Below are 19,245 nucleotides of genomic sequence, written 5' to 3' on the forward strand. Positions count from 1 at the left end.
TCTTTTTTGACCCACCTCCTAAAGAAATGGAAACAAAACCAAAAATAAACAAATGGGACCTAATGAAACTTAAAAGCTTTTGCACAGCAAAGGAAACCATAAACAAGATGAAAAGACAACCCTCAGAATGGGAGAAAATACTTGCAAATGGAGCAACTGACAAAGGATTAGTCTCCAATATTTACAAGCAGCTCATGCAGCTCAATATCAAAAAAACAAACCACCCAATCCAAAAATGGGCAGAAGACCTAAATAGACATTTTTCCAAAGAAGATACACAGATTGCCAACAAACACATGAAAGAATGCTCAATGTCATTAATCATTAGAGAAATGCAAATCAAAACTACAATGCAGTATCATCTCACACAGGTCAGAATGGCCATCATCAAAAAATCTACAAACAATAAATGGACAACCTGGAAAAAATGGGACAAATTCTTAGAGAAGGTGTGGAGAAAAGGGAACCCCCATACACTGTTGGTGGGAATGTAAATTGATACAGTCACTAAGGAGAACAATATGGAGGTTCCTTAACAAACTAAAAATAGAACTACCATACGACCCAGCAATCCCACTACGGGGCATATATCCTGAGAAAACCATAATTCAACAAGAGTCATGTACCACAATGTTCATCACAGCTCTATTTACAATAGCCAGGACTTGGAAGGAACCTAAGTGTCCATCAACAGATGAATGGATAAAGAAGATGTGGCACATATATACAATGGAATATTACTCAGCCATAAAAAGGAACGAAACTGAGTTACTTGTAGTGAGGTGGATGGACCCAGAGTCTGTCATACAGAGTGAAGTAAGTCAGAAAGAGAAAGACAAATACCATATGCTAACACATATATGTGGAATCTTTAAACAAAATGGTCATGAGGAACCTAGGGGCAAGACGGGAATAAAGACGCAGACCTACTAGAGAATGGACTTGAGGACATGGGGAGGGGGAAGGGTAAGCTGGGACAAAGTGAGAGAGTGGCATGGACATATATACACTACCAAATGTAAAATAGCTAGTGGGGGGCTTCCCTGGTGGCGCAGTGGTTGAGAGTCCGCCTGCCGATGCAGGGGACACGGGTTCATGCCCCGATCCGGGAAGATCCCACATGCCGCGGAGAGGCTGGGCCCGTGAGCCATGGCCGCTGAGCCTGCGCGTCCGGAGCCTGTGTTCCGCAACGGGAGAGGCCACAACAGTGAGAGGCCCGCATACCGCAAAAAAAAAAATAAATAAAATAAAATAAAATAAAATAAAATAAAAACGTTGGATTGTCTTTAAAAAAAAAAAAGCTAGTGGGAAGCAGCCACATAGCACAGGGAGATCAGCTCAGTGCTTTCTGACCACCTAGAGGGGTGGGTTAGGGTGGGTGGGAGGGAGGGAGACGCAAGAGGGAGGGGATTTGGGTATATACGTATATGTATAGCTGATTCACTTTGTTATAGAGCAGAAACTAATACACCATTGTAAAGCAATTATACTCCAGTAAAGATGTTAAAAAAAAAGAGAAAAGTGTGTTTGTTCAAAATAAATACATATTTAACTTTCCTAACTGCTTAGGAAAGTTATTTCTCCTTCCTATGAAATGAAAAATGATCTATAAGGGCACTTAGTATTGACTATAAATTCCAGTTCTGTCAGTGATGGTATCTGGCGCATTAGGGGCACCCAAGTTAGGGAGCTTTTGTTTAATTTCCCTGGGCCATATACAGCAAAGTGTTCTCTCAAATACTCTCTGGAAATTCGGAGCCTCAAATATGTTTGCCACCTTCCCCCAGGTCATCACATTTATTAACATCCTTGTCTTATTTTTCTAGAAGCAGGAGCTTCTAGCAGATCTTTTCCCTTTGTGAAAGGATGTATTTCTGTGTGAGGTGGATCTAGGCCACCTTAGTCTGTCCTCTAATGTTCACCTCAGTAGCACTCTACCTGGTTGATAATAGCTTTGAGGCCAACTTCCTGTAATGTTTTTCTTTTTTTCTTTTTACTTTAGGAGCATTGCATAATAAAAACTCCATTAAAGATGCAAAACCAAAGTGAGCCATGAAGCAAGACATGATGGGGCCTATCAGCATTCCTAAGTGTGTTCAAGGCAAAAGCATTTCAGAGGGAGGTAAACAACAGTCATTATAGCTATCTTTGTTGACCTCTGACTATATATTCCAGTCACTGTGTTTGACATACATTAATTCTCATAAAACTTCTGTCATGTTGACATTATTATCTCCCTTTTACAAATGAGGAAAGAGGTTCACATAAATTAAATGACTTTCTCAGGGCAACAGCTAGTAAGTTTCAGAGCTGGATTTGTATCCAAAATAAAGTGGGCTTTTTTTGCTTTTTGACTCTATTTTCTTCTCAGTAATGCTGCATACATTTATTATTTATATGTATTAAAAAGGATAAAATAAGTTTGGACTCCTCTCTCACACAACATGAAGTTCTGTATGATCTAAAGATAAAAATGTTGAGGTAAAATATATATATATTTTTGAAAACTTATGTATAATCTAGGAGTCAAGAAAAATTTCTGTGCAAGCTGGAAAACCTAGACACTCTAGAGAAATGACTGACATATTTGAGTGCTTAAAACTTAAAATGTAATCATATGGCAAATGTAAAGGTAAATAAAACCAAAAGACGAATAATAGAGGAACATATATTTGTAATACACATGACAGATAAAGGGTTCAATATCCAACATATAAAATATTTCCTACACATTAATAAGAAAAGACAAACACCCTAATTGAAAGTGGTTAAAAAGGGTAAAAAGGGCTGTTCAAGGAGGCAGAAAACCACCTTGCCAATAAACAAGTGAAATTACTTAACTTTACTAGCAATCAGGCATACTGAAATTAAATTAACAAGGAAATATCACTTTAAGACCATTAAACATGGTATCACACATTGCTGGAGTATTGTGGAGGTTAATATGTTTTCTCATACATTTGCCGAGGGAAATGTGCAGTATATTAAAGCCATTTGGAATTCAATCTGGCAACCTCTATTAAAATTAAGAATTTACATAAACTTTAACTTAGCAATTCCATTTCCGGGGCCTTCTTCCATAGAAAATAAAAGCACAGGTGTATAACAGTGCATATGAACAAAATAAATTATACGTATATATTCAGATTAACTGCAACATTTTTTCTAGTAGCCAAAAAACTGGAATCAACTTGAATGTCCTCAATAGAGGAATGGTTTCATAAGTTGTCTTTCACTCAAACCATTTCATTTTACATAACTAGTTTAAAAAGTGTGTTAAGTTTATACCAGACGATGTGGAAAACATTTCTCTGAAATGTTTCTAAGTGAGAAAATCTATGTGCAGTAAAGAGTAAAATAGTGCCCCTATATGTTTTTATGCATACATATGTATGTTACCTTATTTATGAACATAGACAAAGATATGCAAAGATTCACACCAGGCTTTTAACACTGCTTATCCAGTGGAGGAGTGGCTAATGAAATGTAAAAATCCTATAGATGTACAGGTTTTCTCAACATTTATGTATATGTATGTATATATAATTCTCAACATTTATGTATAATTAGTTTATGTAAATGCACATGTAAATTACATATGTGTAGAGCCATGTACAAAGAGATAGTTGCTGAAAGTGTGCATATCATAGAGCGTGTTTTGAGTTTTTAGGGTTCTTTTTTTTTAACTTTCTTTCTTGTACTTTGAGTTTTTCTTAATAAAAATTTTACATGATTTTAAGTTTAACATTTTCTAAAGCAAACATTATAGAGCAGGTTAAGGAAATGATCCAGTATCTACAGAATGATCTGATTGTTCAGTCCTCTAGTAGTTCATCAAACTACATTGAGCAGCAACCATGACATTGTATCAGGTGTGTTAAAGTAGTTGGGATTACAGAGATGAATGAAATATGCTCCTTCTTGTTGTATATTACAACAAGACAAACATATAAATGAACAATTCTAACACAATATGGCTATTGCTTTAATATAAGAATTTTTAGGACAATAGGGGCAATGAACTCTGCAGGCATTGGTGGTAGAGAGGCTTCAGAGGGAAAGAACCATTTGAGCTTAGCCTTAAAGACTGAGGATGCTTTCATCACTCACCAGCCTTAGGTGGGGAAGGGAAAGCAATCCCTTCAAAGAGGAAGGAATCAACATCTAGTCCTATTTCATTCATCAAGAATGTGGAGGAGGAAGTAAACAGTTTATTATTTATCGTCTCAAATGATGGTAATGTGGAAGATGGGCAAATGGAACAAGAGACTTTGGAAGAGTCCTGATCAGGAACTAATAAAATGAGAACCTGCTTTGATAAATGCAAGCAGGTTTTTCTGAGGGAAGAAGAACTCAAAGCTGCGTTTAATGAAAGGAAGCAACTGTCAAAGCAATCTGACTAAGTTCAGTACATTAGGTTTGCAGTTGGGGAAGAAATATGGGTTGCTGTTCATTTAGGACCTGTGGAAGAGGTTGGAGAAAAGAGGATAGGTATTCAAGCAATGATTCATTAGGTAGAAAGAAGAGAATGTTAGAAATCAGACACTACTGCCACTTACTGAATAAATTCATCATAAGCCATATACAGACACATCATAAAGTATCTAAAGGTACCAGAATGCTTGACCATTGAGGTAAGGTGCCCCAAAATACTGTGTCTTCAAGGAAAACACAAGGGTTCAGTACTCATGGGTTAGCAGCAGTTAACATAAGACACACTAGCTTTTTGGGAGTAGGGGAGAAAGAAGCAAGGATTATGCATGTACATATTTATATCATAGATGGTAACAACAGAAGCCATTTAATCAAATGCTTATTATTGGCCTAATATAATGTCAGGTGTTTTACATAAATTATCTCATTTAATCCCAGAATGGCTCTAAGATATAGATACATGTTACTATCATTCCCTTTTTACAGATGAGGAAACTAAGTCTTACAGGAGTTAAAAAACGTACTCAAGGTCAAATAGCTTTTAGGTGGTGAAGCTGTAAACTGAGATCGGACTTTAAATCCTATGCTCCCAACTGCTCAACTAGACACTAAGTTATATTCCCCCTGCTAAACCCTAGTCCCAGCCATCATCATATCACACCTGTATTGTCCCAACAGCCTGTCATCCCTCTGGTCCTACACAGTTCACAACATCCAGTGAACTTTCTAAAACATACATCAGACGACATCACTTTCCTTTATCAAACCATCCAGTGGCCCTCCACTGCACGTAAGATAAAATCCAAGTTCTTACCCTGCAAGTCCCTATGTGACCACTTCTCTGCCAGCCTCTCCAGTCTCGGTCATCAATCTCCGCTCTGCCCCTCTCTGACTGCACTCCAGTCACTCACCCTTCTGCTCTTCCTCAACACACTGTTCTCGTTCTGGCCTCATGGCATTGTTACTTGCTAGTCTACCTAAAATGCTCTTCTTCAAAGTCTTCACACAGCTGACTCGACCTCATTATTCAGATCTTGATTCAAATATCAGCTCCTTAGAGAAGGTTCCCCACACCAACAAGAACGACCCCTTTGCCCATGAAAACAGAAGTTACTTGGTGACAGGAACTATTGATTTCATGTTCTTCACTCTAATTCCAGAACCAAGAGTAATATCTGACACCTACTACGCACTCAGGACATATTTGTTTCCTGAAATACTGGTATCTTTTTTAAAGTGTCATACTCATATGCCTATGAGTATATCTACATATATATATTTATGGATATGTGAGCTTGTGGTCACCTCACAGAAGTGGAATGTACATCCCCCACCCCAAATTTGGTTTGAATGTCAAGACTAATGATGCCACACATATACCAAGAAGGTATAAAAAGGATTATTACTCACATAATGAGTTATGCATCAAGAATGCAGTTAGACCAAACAAAAAAAAAAAGAAAAAACTGGTAACTGTGAAGTGATGGGTAATTAGATGGTTGTGATTCTTTCATTCTATAGATATAGGTATAGATATAGAAATAATCGAAACATCAAGTTCTACACCTTAAGTATATACAATTTTTATTTATCCATTATACCTCAATAAAACTGAAAAAAATGGGATCAGTCTCAATGACAACTTACCCATGGTGTTTGTCTGATAACTAAAACATTGAGTGGTTTATTTAATTTAATTTGGGCTTGTTTATGTAAGCCATTATGGCACCTGCAGCATGAGACCAATAAGAAAGGTGAATGTTCCATTGAATATCTAGTACTATCAAGAGCTAGTACTATATATTCTGAGAAGTGAAATGAGTGCCTTAGTCTCTCTATCAATGTGCAGAACTTCAAAGAAGATAAAGAGGGCTATGGTGAGACATTGTATTGTGGCTTTAATATGTGCAGAAGATGTGTGACCTTGATTTATATTTTGGGTATCCGTGAGGCAAGAGGTTCTATGAGTTCTTTACCCCAAATGAGGCAACCTTGGAGAAGGAATTGTTTTCATTGGCCAGAAGAGATGGTCAGACCACTGGCAGTGGCCCAAAGATCTATAAAAATGTGCGGATGAGGCCAATTGTTGGCCAAGACATGGCCAAGTGCTAAGATAACTGCCTAAAGTTTGGCCAACTGAGCTGACCCTGTGTCCTGTCCTTTATCAGGAACATTCTGATTAAGAGATGAAAAGAAGCAAGAGTCAAGCAAGCTCCATTAAGTGTGATAGTGACAATGCCATTGGTTAAGTGAATGAACTCCCTTTGGTATTCACTGTGTTGAGCCTAAGGGGCTCCCCAGCTATCCAAGTGTTCTAAGAGATGACCTCCTCTAGCACTGTGGCATCCGGCAAGGGACCCAGCACAGGGGACGTTACCCTCTCCTGAAAGTAGGGTATGCAGAGGGCCCGGGTTCAGCTCCATCCTGTAGCAAGGAGGCCTCACTAGCTGTGCTGGGCTTGCAGGGTGCTGTTTCCATGATCAAAGGCCTAACGGGCAGCTGTATACTGAGGGTCACAGGTTCAGGACCTGAGATAGTCTATATTTCCAGGAAAGTCCAGTATGTACCCACCAATTGCTACACTAATGGCATACAGCGTTGGGCCAAGGAAGGTAGTTCCTTGTATCAGAAGCCCATGCAACTAACGGCCATCACTGATGGTAGAGGGACTCCGAGATATATGAGAGAAGGTTGCTAAAGCTCCCACAGTGAAGGAATCTCGGGGGGGGGGGGGCGTAACAGGAATGCCTGTTCTATGGCAATTGAGGCAGATTCTAGTATCTTTTTACAGGGTGTCTCATTCAAGTTGGGCCTATTTGCAAGTTACAGAACAAAAAAGCTTTGTAAATGAGGAATGTTGCCTCCAGAATCTAAAAATGTCAAAAACATGTTGAGGGCCTCCCTGGTGGCGCAGTGGTTGAGAGTCCGCCTGCCGATGCAGGGGATACGGGTTTGTGCCCCGGTCTGGGAGGATCCCATATGCCGCGGAGCGGCTGGGCCCGTGAGCCATGGCCTCTGGGCCTGCGCATCCGGAGCCTGTGCTCCGCAACGGGAGAGGCCACAACAGTGAGAGGCCCGCATACCGCAAAAAGAAAAAAAACAAAAAACAAAAAAACATGTTGGGCTTGTTTTAACAATGTGGGTCCTAAGAAGACTAAAAGCTGTTTCTTGACACTGTCAGGACTGGAGCAGCCCTCAACTTACTAAATAATTTTCAGGAGCTTAACTGAAGTGGTGGGGCCCTGTACTATGTGTCTCATGTGAATCTCCTCAAAGGAGGATGTCATTAGTGTGATGTCATAACTGTGTACCCGAAGAAAGATAGAGCTGGTTAAAATATTGCCTGTGAAGACTATGTGAGATGGCAGGCGTGGAGACTGAGCCCATCGAGTACCCAGGTGAAGGTGTATTGTGTCCCTTTAAAGGTGAAGGTTAACTGCAGCTGAGAGGTTGTTGAAATAGGCACTGAATAGAACATGCTAGCCAAATACTTTGCTATAACGACAAAGTATTTACCAGTTACTTATTATTATTGGGTGGAATCAGTCATTTCAATAAGATATATGGAGCCCTAGTGGGTGGGGCCATGACGCCAAGGGTACGAATTCACACTGAGGCACCGGTCCTGTTTTCCCGGGTTTAAGAACAAGTAAAACTTGGCTGTTAAATGCAGCAGAAGTGGGGATAACCACACCTTCTCTAAATAGGTCTTATATAATGGGTTTCAATCTGTGAAAACCGTGCTTTCATTTAGATTGAACCTTTTCTTAAACACTGAAGTGAAAGGTATTATTTTAACTAGGGGGAAAGGTCCATAGGGACCCATAGTTTTCAAGCTGATTATAAGGGCCAGAGACTTAACTTTATTACTTATTGGGTCAGGTTCTCCACGTGCACTAGAGGATATTTTAGGGTAATGGATGTCTTGGCTATGGAAAAGTTAGGCACGGAAGTAATTCGGATGGTTCAGGTTAGGCATATCTGTTTCTAGTTCATGTTCACCTACTCCCTGGCTGGGAGTAGGTGGACATAAAGTGTGGGCCAGATGTGGGCCAGAAGGGGAAGGGGAATTAATGAGGCTTCAAAACTGTCAATTGTCAAACATCAAAAGTGGAATCAGATTATGACACACACTGCCACCACCCATACAGCACCCCTCTCCCCATCTGGGACCTACCAAACACACACGGAAACACCAAGTCCTTTTCCTCCTCACCAGCAGGATAAAGTGTTCAGGAAGAAATCTGTCTTCAGAGCTCAGTCCTCACCCAGTCCTTATTCCCGGTGTCTGGCTAACTATGGACTGGCTGGTCTGGGCCCCAAACTGGCAGGATACTACCTCCCTCCCTTCTCACACGCCTGCCCCTTCCTGCCTTCCTTCACTCCCCATCACCGAAGAACAGACAGAGATACACACACATCTTTCTACAACAGCTTGTACATCAATAGCTGAGGGCTTTTTTATTTGGTCTCTACACAGGTGACCATTTCTCCAGTGCTTTCTCTGGAGAGACAACAGAGACAGCAAGGTCTCAGTCACCTGATAGACCCAGGGCAGCACTTTATGAACTGCTGGAAGAGCCCTCTGGGACGTTTTCATCCTCCTCTGGCTCTTTAGTCATTGTTGTACTCCGCCGGTAGTAGAACACAAATATCTGTGACTTCTTCTGTGTAGGACCTCTTCCGGAATTCTGACGACAGACTGATTTTGTTAACTCGACCACCTTCTGAATCTGGTCGGAAAACAAAGTGATACAGAAAGATATTGATTTGGGGAAAGAGGATGGGAAGGAGAACTTTGAGAGAATGGGTGTGGATTGAGAAGGGGTTTGTGCCAGGGAAGGGCTGGGTAAGTCTTGGGTGGGGGATGAAGAGGAGGCACGTGAGTCGGGTAATCTGACCTCCTCCGTCTTATAGCCCTGGAGTGGAGAATTCCTCCTCTCCCTTCTGCGTTGGCCTCCTGGTGTTTGTTGCTCTGACCTCTCGGTGTTTGTCCCTGCATCGCAGTTAGGCACCTGGGGGATTGTAGTTTCCTCTGCCATGTCAGTAGCAACAGTGTGCTCTACTCCAAGGCTCCTGGCCTCTCTATATATACCCTGCCAGGACAATGAAGAGCCACACCCATCAGCTTTGATTGGTCAGCCAATGGTAGCGCTGGGGTGGCTGTGACATCACAAAGCACCACCCTTGAAGATACGTGGGGGGAGGGGAGGGGTGCAGAGGAGTCTAGGTGCTCTGGTTAGAGAAAGGGAGTGCTTCCTCAACACCCATTAAAGAGCCTTCCCAAACTGACCTTCCACTCTTCCTCATCTTCTCTGGTTCAATCCTTGTGGTGCACATGTTAGGGAGAAGGTGTTCCCTCCAAACCATTCCACATGGCCACCCCCATTCAGTGTTTAATTCTGTTGTCTCCCAGATCTCATCACCTAGTATTGTGTGGTTTTTTAAAACTTTTTATTTTAGAACAGTTTTAGATTTACAGAGTAATTGTGAAGATCATATTCATACACTCCACAACAAATTTCCCTTCTTAACATTGTACATTAGTATGGTACAATTGTTCAACTTAGTGAACCAACACTGAAACAGTATTATTAACTAAAGTCTGTACTTCATCAGATTTCCTTTTTTTTTAAAAATGTTGAGCCTTCTTTTAATTAATTTATTTTTATTTTTGGCTGTGTTGGGTCTTCGTTTCTGTGCGTGGGCTTTCCCTAGTTGTGGCAAGCAGGGGCCACTCTTCATCGTGGTGGGCGGGCCTCTCACTGTCGCGGCCTCTCTTGTTGCGGAGCACAGGCTCCAGATGCGCAGGCTCAGTGGCTGTGGCTCACGGGCCTAGTTGCTCTGCGGCATGTGGGATCTTCCCAGATCAGGGCTCGAACCCGTGTCCCCTGCATTAGCAGGCAGATTCTCAACCACTGTGCCACCGTGGAAGCCCCAGATTGCCTTATTTTTTACCTGATGTTCTTTTTCTGTCCCAGGATCCCAACCAAGATTCTACATTAAATTTAGTCATTCCATGTTATAACTTCCTAGGCTCCTCTTGGCTGTGACAGTTTTTTAGACTTCTTGTTTTTGAAGACTTTGACAGTTTGGGGTCTTGTGTTTTGTCTTTTACATTAGATCTGCAGATGTCATTGCTCTTATAGGTAAAAGTTTTTATAAGTTTCTTCTTCCAGAGAACCTCAAATCAAGTCAGTACCACCAGTGTTATGGACTTCCCCGTGGCAATGGTTGAACTAATCTCTTGGCTTTGTCACAGAGGTGACACAGATGTTTTTCTCTAGAGGTCTGAGGATCAGGATCATTTTTATTTATGACAGAGGCACAGGGGCAGCAGCAGAAGCATTTTGTAAGGTACTAGTGAGTCATTTACTTTTAGAAGTATGACCTCAGCATCCCACATAGTTAACGGCTCTTCCTCCACACGAGTGACCATCCAATGGACCTGTATATTGAACAGACTGTCAGTCTTTCTCCTGAGCTCTATATAGAAAGGGGGCCAACATGTGGTTGAGACACAACCAGTGTTCACAAGGTAAGAGTCATTTCTTTGAGGTTAGTGTCAGTCACACCTTAGTTTGGAATTGAAACACGTGATTCAACCTGAGAATCACAAATAGGTCCAGGTTGAGACACAGGATTCAGGACTGCTTTAAGGAAGGTCCCAATCCAATAATCCTTTCACTATATGCCAAGTGGCTAAACTGACTTATGTTGGTCAAAGCTTTAGCAGACACTCAGTAGGACTAACAAATGCAGCACGAAGAAGCAAGTTCAAAGCACAAGCTAGCCAGCAGGCAGTAGCCCAAGTGCCTGTTCACCAGCATACAGCAGAGCCAGTTAGAAAGCCAAAGCAAGAGAAGAAAGACCCCTGGTGGTAAGGGATAGCACCTTGATGTCCTGCTCACAGGGCCAGTTGTTGTAGTCACACCACAGAGACAGGATGGATCCTTCAACCCAAATTCGGTTTGGATGTCGAGACTGATAACACATACACCTAGAGAGGATGAAAAACTTTACTACATAAGGAGGCTTTCTGGGGAGAGCAGGGCAGGCTCTCAAGCAGGTTCAAGAATGGCTTAAGAGAGCAGAAGAAGGAGACTGGCTTGGCTTTTATGGTGGTGAGGGGATGACACTGGAGTGTTCCCACACACAGGTCAGGTTTTGCACAGTCTGAACTTCCTCCTGGCCCACAGAAGAGAGAGTACCTGAGCTTTCTTATCAGATATAGGTAAGCAGGGGAAGAGGCAGTGGTAGGGCTCTTTTATAGAATAATGTTGTGTAAATGCAAGGTGTTTAGCACAGTTTAGAATTCTCATAACCATGATAACCACACTTATATTGTTTTCAGTTAAACTACGTTTCACTAGATTAGTATTTCCCAAATTATGGTCCTTTAAATATTATTTAAGGTGGCTTAGAATTATCTTGGTTCATCACAGAGAAACTGTGTAGAAAGAGAAAAGACTGCTAGCCTCAGGAGGTCTGACACACTGGTCACAAAAGAGCAGACTTCATTGTACTATCTGCGGAATTATGAGGGGTTTCTAACATGTTTCCCATCCTGGGTGACTACTGTAGCATCCAAAGACTGTAATAATAATTACAGAAACTAACATTTATTGACTACTAACTCTAGGTAGGAATTATGCTAAATATCCATATACATAGTTAATCCTCGTCACAACCCTATTGAGATAAGTGGCAAAAGAGCGGTTTCTGTCATTTCTGCCAGGACATCTCCATTCCAATTGCAGAAGCAGTAAAGAGCATATAGGAGGGCACATGGGAATATTTATGGACCAGGCTCAAAAGGGGTATGCATTACTCCTGCTCACATTTCATTGGGAAAAACTCACATAGCCACATCTAACTACAAGAGAAAATGAGAAATGTAGCCTACCTAGTAGAAGAGGAGAACTTAAATGTTGGAGATAAGCTAGCAATCTCTGTCTCCACCATCTTGTTCATCACTCTCCCCAGTATTTACAGTAGAGCCTGGCACATAGTAGGTGGCCATGAATATTTCTGTTGAATGAATGGGTTTCAACTTTTTTGGTCAGTTATGGGGATCAAAAACATATAGAACTTGGTTAAGCAATGGTTTCCTAGATACGACACAAAAAGCACAAGCAACAAAGAAAGAGTAAATTGGACTATATCAAAATTTTAAAATGTTTTCTTCTGCAAAAAAATACCATGAAGAAAGCAAAAAGGCACACCAAAGAAAGATCCTGGCAAATCATATATTTAATAAAAGTGTAGTATCCAGAATACAGAAAGAACTCTTACAACTCAACAACAAAAATACAAACAACCCAACTGAAAATCAGGTAAAGGACTTAAATAGACATTGTGCTAATGAAGATATACAAATAGCCAACAAACATATGAAAATATGCTCAATACCATTAGTCATTAGGGAAATGCAAATCAAAACCACGATGAGATACCACTTCATACCCACTAGGAAGGCTATAACTTTTTTAAAAGGAAAATAACAAGTATGGACAAGGATGTAGAGAGATTGAAACACTCATACACTTCTGGTGGGAACATAAAATGATACAGCCTCTGTGGAAAACATTTTGGCGGTTACTCAACAAGTTAAACATAGACTTGCCATATTACCCAGTAACTCTACTCCTAGGTATATAATGAAAAGAGTTGAAAAGGAGGGAACAACAACAACAAAAAAAGGTGAATTGAGCAACACAAAAGCAAAGGGCAAATAACGTTTCAAGAAGTAAAAAATGGTCAACTTTATTAAATACCTTTTACAGGTAATATAGGGACAGACAAATGATGATTGAACTTGTTAGTAGAGAGGTCATTGGTAAATTTGATAAGAAGGAAATTGAAAGAGTGGAAAATATTTTAATATAAACCTGGATGTGTATTAAGGAGAAAATGTGAGATCAGAAAGTGAGGGGCGGATAGACAATTTCTTTTGAGAGTTTTGGTGCTAAGGGGAGGAGAAATATGGGACTATAGCTGGAGGGGGATTTGGTATTAAGAGAGTGTATTTTTAAGAGGGTAGATTCTAGAACGCATCTAGCCAATATAAATGACTGAATGAAACTGACGACATAAAAAAACAAAGGGATAATTGCAGAAGAAAAAATATTGAGAAAGCAAGAGGGGTATTCAGAGCACTAGTAGATTGGATCGGTAGCAAATGGGAAATATTGGCTTTCCATGAGAACGAGTAATATTTATAGATTTTACAGTGGAGAAGGAAACGATTATGGTATGATTACAAATGCAGGTAAGATGGTAGATTTGGTGGGGAAGATATAAAAGAATTTTCTCTTGACTCTTCAGTTTTCTCAGTGAAGGATGAGCTAAGGGCATAAAATAACAAGAGTGAGGGTAGGGTTTTGAGAAATTGAGGGGAAGATAAAGTATTGGATATTCATTTTGTATAATGGAAATGGGTGTATAATATGGAAGGATTGATAATTTAAGATATGTGGTCAAGAATTTAAGGTGAGATCAGTTAGCTTTGTCTTGTAAATTTCTACAGCAACATCCATCACTTGTATATAGGAACAAAGCAGGTAGATAGCTAAATTTAACAAGGGTTGTGGTTTTGCCAGGGAAGTACTAGGGTGGGAAAGTGAGTAGGGAGATGAAGGTTTATGAAAGTAAGTGATGCTAATGATAAATTGGTAAGCAGTGAGGAAATGCGAAAAGAGAAATGTGGCTGATGCTGAAAAGTAGTAGAATTCACAGACTGGAGTTCAAAATTGAAGAATTTTTAGAGTTGGGTGTGTGTAGGTGTGTATACCTGCACGAGAGAGAGGTATTTTGCTAGGAAGAATAATCAGTTGTAGCCCAAGAGATGTATGTTTTAAAATCAGGATTTCAGAGTTGCTGTAATTTTTGAGAATGTCAATGTCTAGTGCATGACCATTAGAGTGAGTGGCTTAAGTATGATGGAAGAAAAATACCATTGGAATTGAGGGCATGAAAGATTTGCAAAGCCAAAAATGCTGGATGAATATCCACATAGATGACAGATGTTGAAGTTGCCAAGATGGTGGCAGTACTAAAAGTGGAGAAGAAGATCAGGAAAGTGTCTAATGAATGAAGGTAAAGAAATAGATGGCGTAGCACGTGATATTATCTAATAGCAAGAACTACAAATGAGCTCTGAATTTTGAAAGAGAAAGGAGCAGAAATGGTTTGAAAGTGACAATGAGTCGACTCCTTGGGGTATGTGAGGAAAACTAACGTTTGCTCAAGAGGACTGCAGGGGAAGTGATTTCCTCAAGGCACAGCCATATTCCAGTCATAAAACAGAGACTAAGGGAACACTGAGAGAACAACTTGAAGCTACTGGGGAGTTTCTTAATGATAGACTATGAGTTACAGAGGGCAGGAAAGAAGCGCTCATGAAGTTGGGGAGAGAGTTGGGTCCAATTCTGTCAAGTGCAGAGCAATACGTGAATAAGGGTCTAGTTAATGATGGATAATCTGCAGGGTGGTGACTTAAGTAAAAGTGATAAGACAAGATGGACCTTGTGACTGCATGGCAGATTGGGAGGTGAGTAAAGCCCTCCAGACTACAGATTGCTTAATCTAGGCTGACCTAGAACTAAGAAGAATCCAGAAACACCACTGAAACCTGTTTCCTCTAAATATCATGTATCCTGTATGATGATCCAGCATTTCAAAGATAGACTAGTAAGGACATCTAAGAGGGTAGGTCTGAAAGGAAAGGAGTGTGTTTGCTTAAGAGTGTGAGTGTGTATGAAAAATGTCAACAGCAAATTCTAATGTCAGAGGGTTGCTACTATAGGCTTATGGAGCCATGCACTATTCTTGGACAACCCAAGATGCCTGCACAGATGTGGCCCAGATGCAAGCACCAACACTTACTGGGCACCTGCAAAGCCAAAGCTGGGGAAGATGGAAGGCCAAGGGGAAGTGGTATTATCCCAATACAGGAATGTATTTACTTAGGCTTCCTAAATGGCAGGTGGACAAAAAATGGAAGAAAGGAAATTAAGCTTCTTTCGCCTAACATCTCTCCACAGGAGGAAGTACTTGGAGTTGTATTTCCTACGTAAATTCACCTGCTAAAACTCCAGGGAGCTCATCACATTAGAAGGGTCCTCTTTGTCATTGTCTTTTAAAAGAACAATTCCCCATGCTTATAAATCCAGGCTCAGAACATCAATTCAACCAACCTCAGGAGCCTTGTGGCTACACCTTCCTGCTGGGAATCAGCATGGTCCCCAGAGAATCAATTTGAGGAGTACTGCCAAAGTGTTTTCATTTTCAGTGTTTATCCCCTGGAATGTCTAGGAGTGAAGAATAGACAGGGCAATACAATCCTAAGATTCAATTTCTTTCATCAAATACAAACCGTATATATGAGCATCAAGGCAAGAGGATGGAGGACTTTAACTGAAATTCCAATAGAGATCTAAGCGCAAATCCTGGAACCATCCCATGCTAGCATTGTGAGTTAGGATAGGTACTTAACCACTCTGAGCCTGTTTTCTGATCTCTAAAAAAAAATAGAAGGGTAATATCTCATACAGCTGTTGCAAAGATCAACTCAAATAATTCGTGTACAGAATATAGCACAACAACCTACAGAATGGGAGAAAATATTTGTAAATCGTGTATCTGATAAGGGATTTTTATCCAGAATATATAAAGAACTCTTACATGCCTGTGATAAGAAGGTAAATAACCCAACTTTTAAAATGGGCAGAAGATCTAAATAGACATTTCTGCAAGGAAGATATACAAATGGCCAGCAAGCACATTAGAGACGCTTGACATCATTATTCATCAGGAAAACACAAATCAAAACCACAGAAAGATACCATTTCATACCCATTCGGATGGCTAGAATCAAAAAGTCAGATAATCATAACTGTTGGTAGGGATTTAGAGAAATCAGAACCATCATACACTGTTAGTGAGAATGTAAAATGGTATAGCTGCTTTGGAAAAGTTTGTTGTTTCTCAGAGGGTGAAACAGTGTTACTGTATGACCTACTTGTAGGTATATCCCCAAGATAAATGAAAATAGATGTCCATACAAAAACTTGTACATAAATATTCATAGCAGCAATATTCATAATACCCAAAGATGGAAACAACCCAAATGCCCATCAACTGATGAGTGGACAAACAAAATGTGGCAAATCCATACAACAGAATATTATTCAGACATCAAAAGGAATGAAGAACTAATATATGCTACAATATGGCTGAACCTTAAAAACATTATGCTAAGTGAAAGAAGTCAGTCACAAAAGACCACATATTATGTGACTCTATTCATATGAAATGCTCAGAACAGGCAAATCTATAGATACAAAATAGATCAATAATTACTTAAGGCTGAGGCAGAAGTTGTTGGGAGCACAGGGAATTAATAGCTAAAGGATACGAGGGTTTCTTTTTGAGGTGTTGAAAACGTTCTAAAATAGACTGGAGGGAACTTCAAGACGTCAGAAGAGTAAGACGTGGAGATCACCTTCCTCCCACAGATACATCAGAAATACATCTACACGTGGAACTGCTCCTATAGAACACGCACTGAACGCTGGCAGAAGACCTCAGACCTCCCAGGGAAGAAACTCCCAACGTAGCTGGGTAGGGCAAAAGAAAAAAGAAAAAGCAGAGACAAGAGAATAGGAACGGGACCTGCACAATGGGAGGGAGCCGTGAAGGAGGAAACGTTTCCACACCCTAGAAGCCCCCTCACTGGCGGAGACTTCAGGTGGCAGAGGCGGGCAGCTTCGGAGCCACGGAGGAGAGCGCAGCAACAGGGGTGCGGAGCGCAAAGCAGAGAGACCCCGGCACAGAGGATCGCTGCCGACTGGCACTCACCAGCCCGAGAGGCTTGTCTGCTCACCTGCCGGGACGGGCGGGGGCTGGGAGCTGAGGCTCGGGCTTCGGTCTGAGGGCAGGGAGAGGACTGGCAGTGTGAACACAGCCTGAAGGGGTTAGTACGCCACGTCTAGCCAGGAGGGAGTCCAGGAAAAGTCTGGAGCTGCCGAAAAGGCAAGAGAATTTTTCTTACCTCTTTGTTTCCTGGTGCACGAGGAGAGGGGATTAACAGCGCTGCTTAAAGGAGCTTCAGAGACAGGCGCGAGCCGCGGCTATCAGCACGGATCCTAGAGACGGGCATGAGACGCTAAGGCTGCTGCTGCCACCACCAAGAAGCCTGTGTGCAAGCACAGGTCACTATCCACACCTCCCTTCCGGGGAGCCTGTGCAGCCCGCCACTGCCAGGGTCCCGGGATCCAGGGACAACTTCCCCGGGAGAACGCACAGCACGCCTCGGGCTGGTGCAACGTCACGCTGGCCTCTGCGGCCGCAGGCTCGCCCCGCCTCCGTGCCCCTCCCTAGCCCCCGGCCTGAGTAAGCCAGAGCCCCCGAAGCAGCTGCTCCTTTAACCCCGTTCTGTCTGAGTGAAGAACAGACGCCCTCTGGCGACCTATACTTAGAGGCGGGGCCAAATCCAAAGCTGAACCCCAGGAGCTGTGAGAACAAAGAACAGAAAGGGAAATCTCTCCCAGCAGCCTCAGGAGCAGCGGATTAAATCTCCAATATCAACTGGATGTACACTGCATCTGTGGAATACCTGAATACAGAACGAATCATCCCAAATTGAGGAGGTGGACTTTGAGAGCAAGATTTATTATTTTTTTCCCATTTTCCTCTTTTTGTGAGTGTGTATGTTTATGCTTCTGTGTGAAATTTTGTCTGTATAGCTTTGCTTTCACCATTTGTCCTAGGGTTCTATCCATCCGTTTTCGTTTCACTTTAAAAAAAAAATTTTCTTAATAATTATTTTTTTATTTTAATGAGTTTATTTTACCTTACTTTATTTTATTTTCTTTTATCCTCTTTCTTTCTATCTTCTTCCTTCCTCTCTCTCTTTCTTCCTTTCTTCCTTCCTTCCTTCCTCCCTCCCTCCCTCTCTCTCTCTCTCCCTGTTTCTCTCTTCCTCTCCTTCTCTCTGCCTCTCTTTCTCTCTTTCATTCTACTTTTTCTCCCTTTTATTCTGAGCCGTGTCGATGAAAGGCTCTTGGTGCTGCAGCCAGGAGTCCATGCTGTGCCTCTGAAGTGGGAAAGCCAACTTCAGGACACTGGTCCACAAGAGACCTCCCACCTCCATGTAATATCAAACGGCGAAAATCTCCAAGAGATCTCCATCTCAACACCAAGACCCGGCTCCACTAAATGACCAGCAAGCTACAGTGCTGGATACCTTATGCCAAACAACTACCAAGAAAGGAACACAACCCCACCCATTAGCAGAGAACCTGCCGAAATATCATAATAAGGCCATAGACACCCCAAAACACGCCACCAGACGTGGACCTGCCCACCAGAAAGAGAAGATCCAGCCTCATCCACCAAAACACAGGCAGTAGTCCCCTCCACCAGGAAGCCTACACAACCCACTGAACCAAATTTAGCCACTGGGGACAGACACCAAAAACAACAGGAACTATGAACCTGCAGCCTGCAAAAAGGAGACCCCAAACACAGTAAGATAAGCAAAATGAGAAGACAGAAAAACACACAGCAGGTGAAGGAGCAAGATAAAAACCCACCAGAACTAACAAACGAAGAGGAAATAGGCAGTCTACCTGAAAAAGAATTCAGAATAAAGATAGTAAAGATGATCCAAAATCTTGGAAATAGAGTAGAGAAAATGCAAGAAACATTTAACAAGGACCTAGAAGAACTAAAGATGAAACAAGCAACAATGAACAACACAATAAATGAAATTAAAAATACTCTTGAAGGGATCAATAGCAGAATAAC

The 19,245-nt window shown here is 41.5% G+C and overlaps 1 long non-coding RNA gene across 1 annotated transcript; it reads right to left on the reverse strand.

Moving 5' to 3' along the window:
- Window positions 1-9,456: 9,456 nt before the first annotated feature.
- On the reverse strand, window positions 9,457-15,664 carry LOC132482131 (uncharacterized). Its single transcript, XR_009530876.1, has 3 exons — window positions 15,633-15,664; window positions 11,329-11,434; window positions 9,457-9,530 (listed from the first exon to the last, which is right to left on the reverse strand). It is a non-coding gene; the product is annotated as an uncharacterized LOC132482131 (long non-coding RNA).
- Window positions 15,665-19,245: the final 3,581 nt, after the last annotated feature.

Source organism: Mesoplodon densirostris, chromosome X (assembly GCF_025265405.1).
Source record: "Mesoplodon densirostris isolate mMesDen1 chromosome X, mMesDen1 primary haplotype, whole genome shotgun sequence".
Taxonomy (NCBI): Eukaryota; Metazoa; Chordata; class Mammalia; order Artiodactyla; family Ziphiidae; genus Mesoplodon; species Mesoplodon densirostris.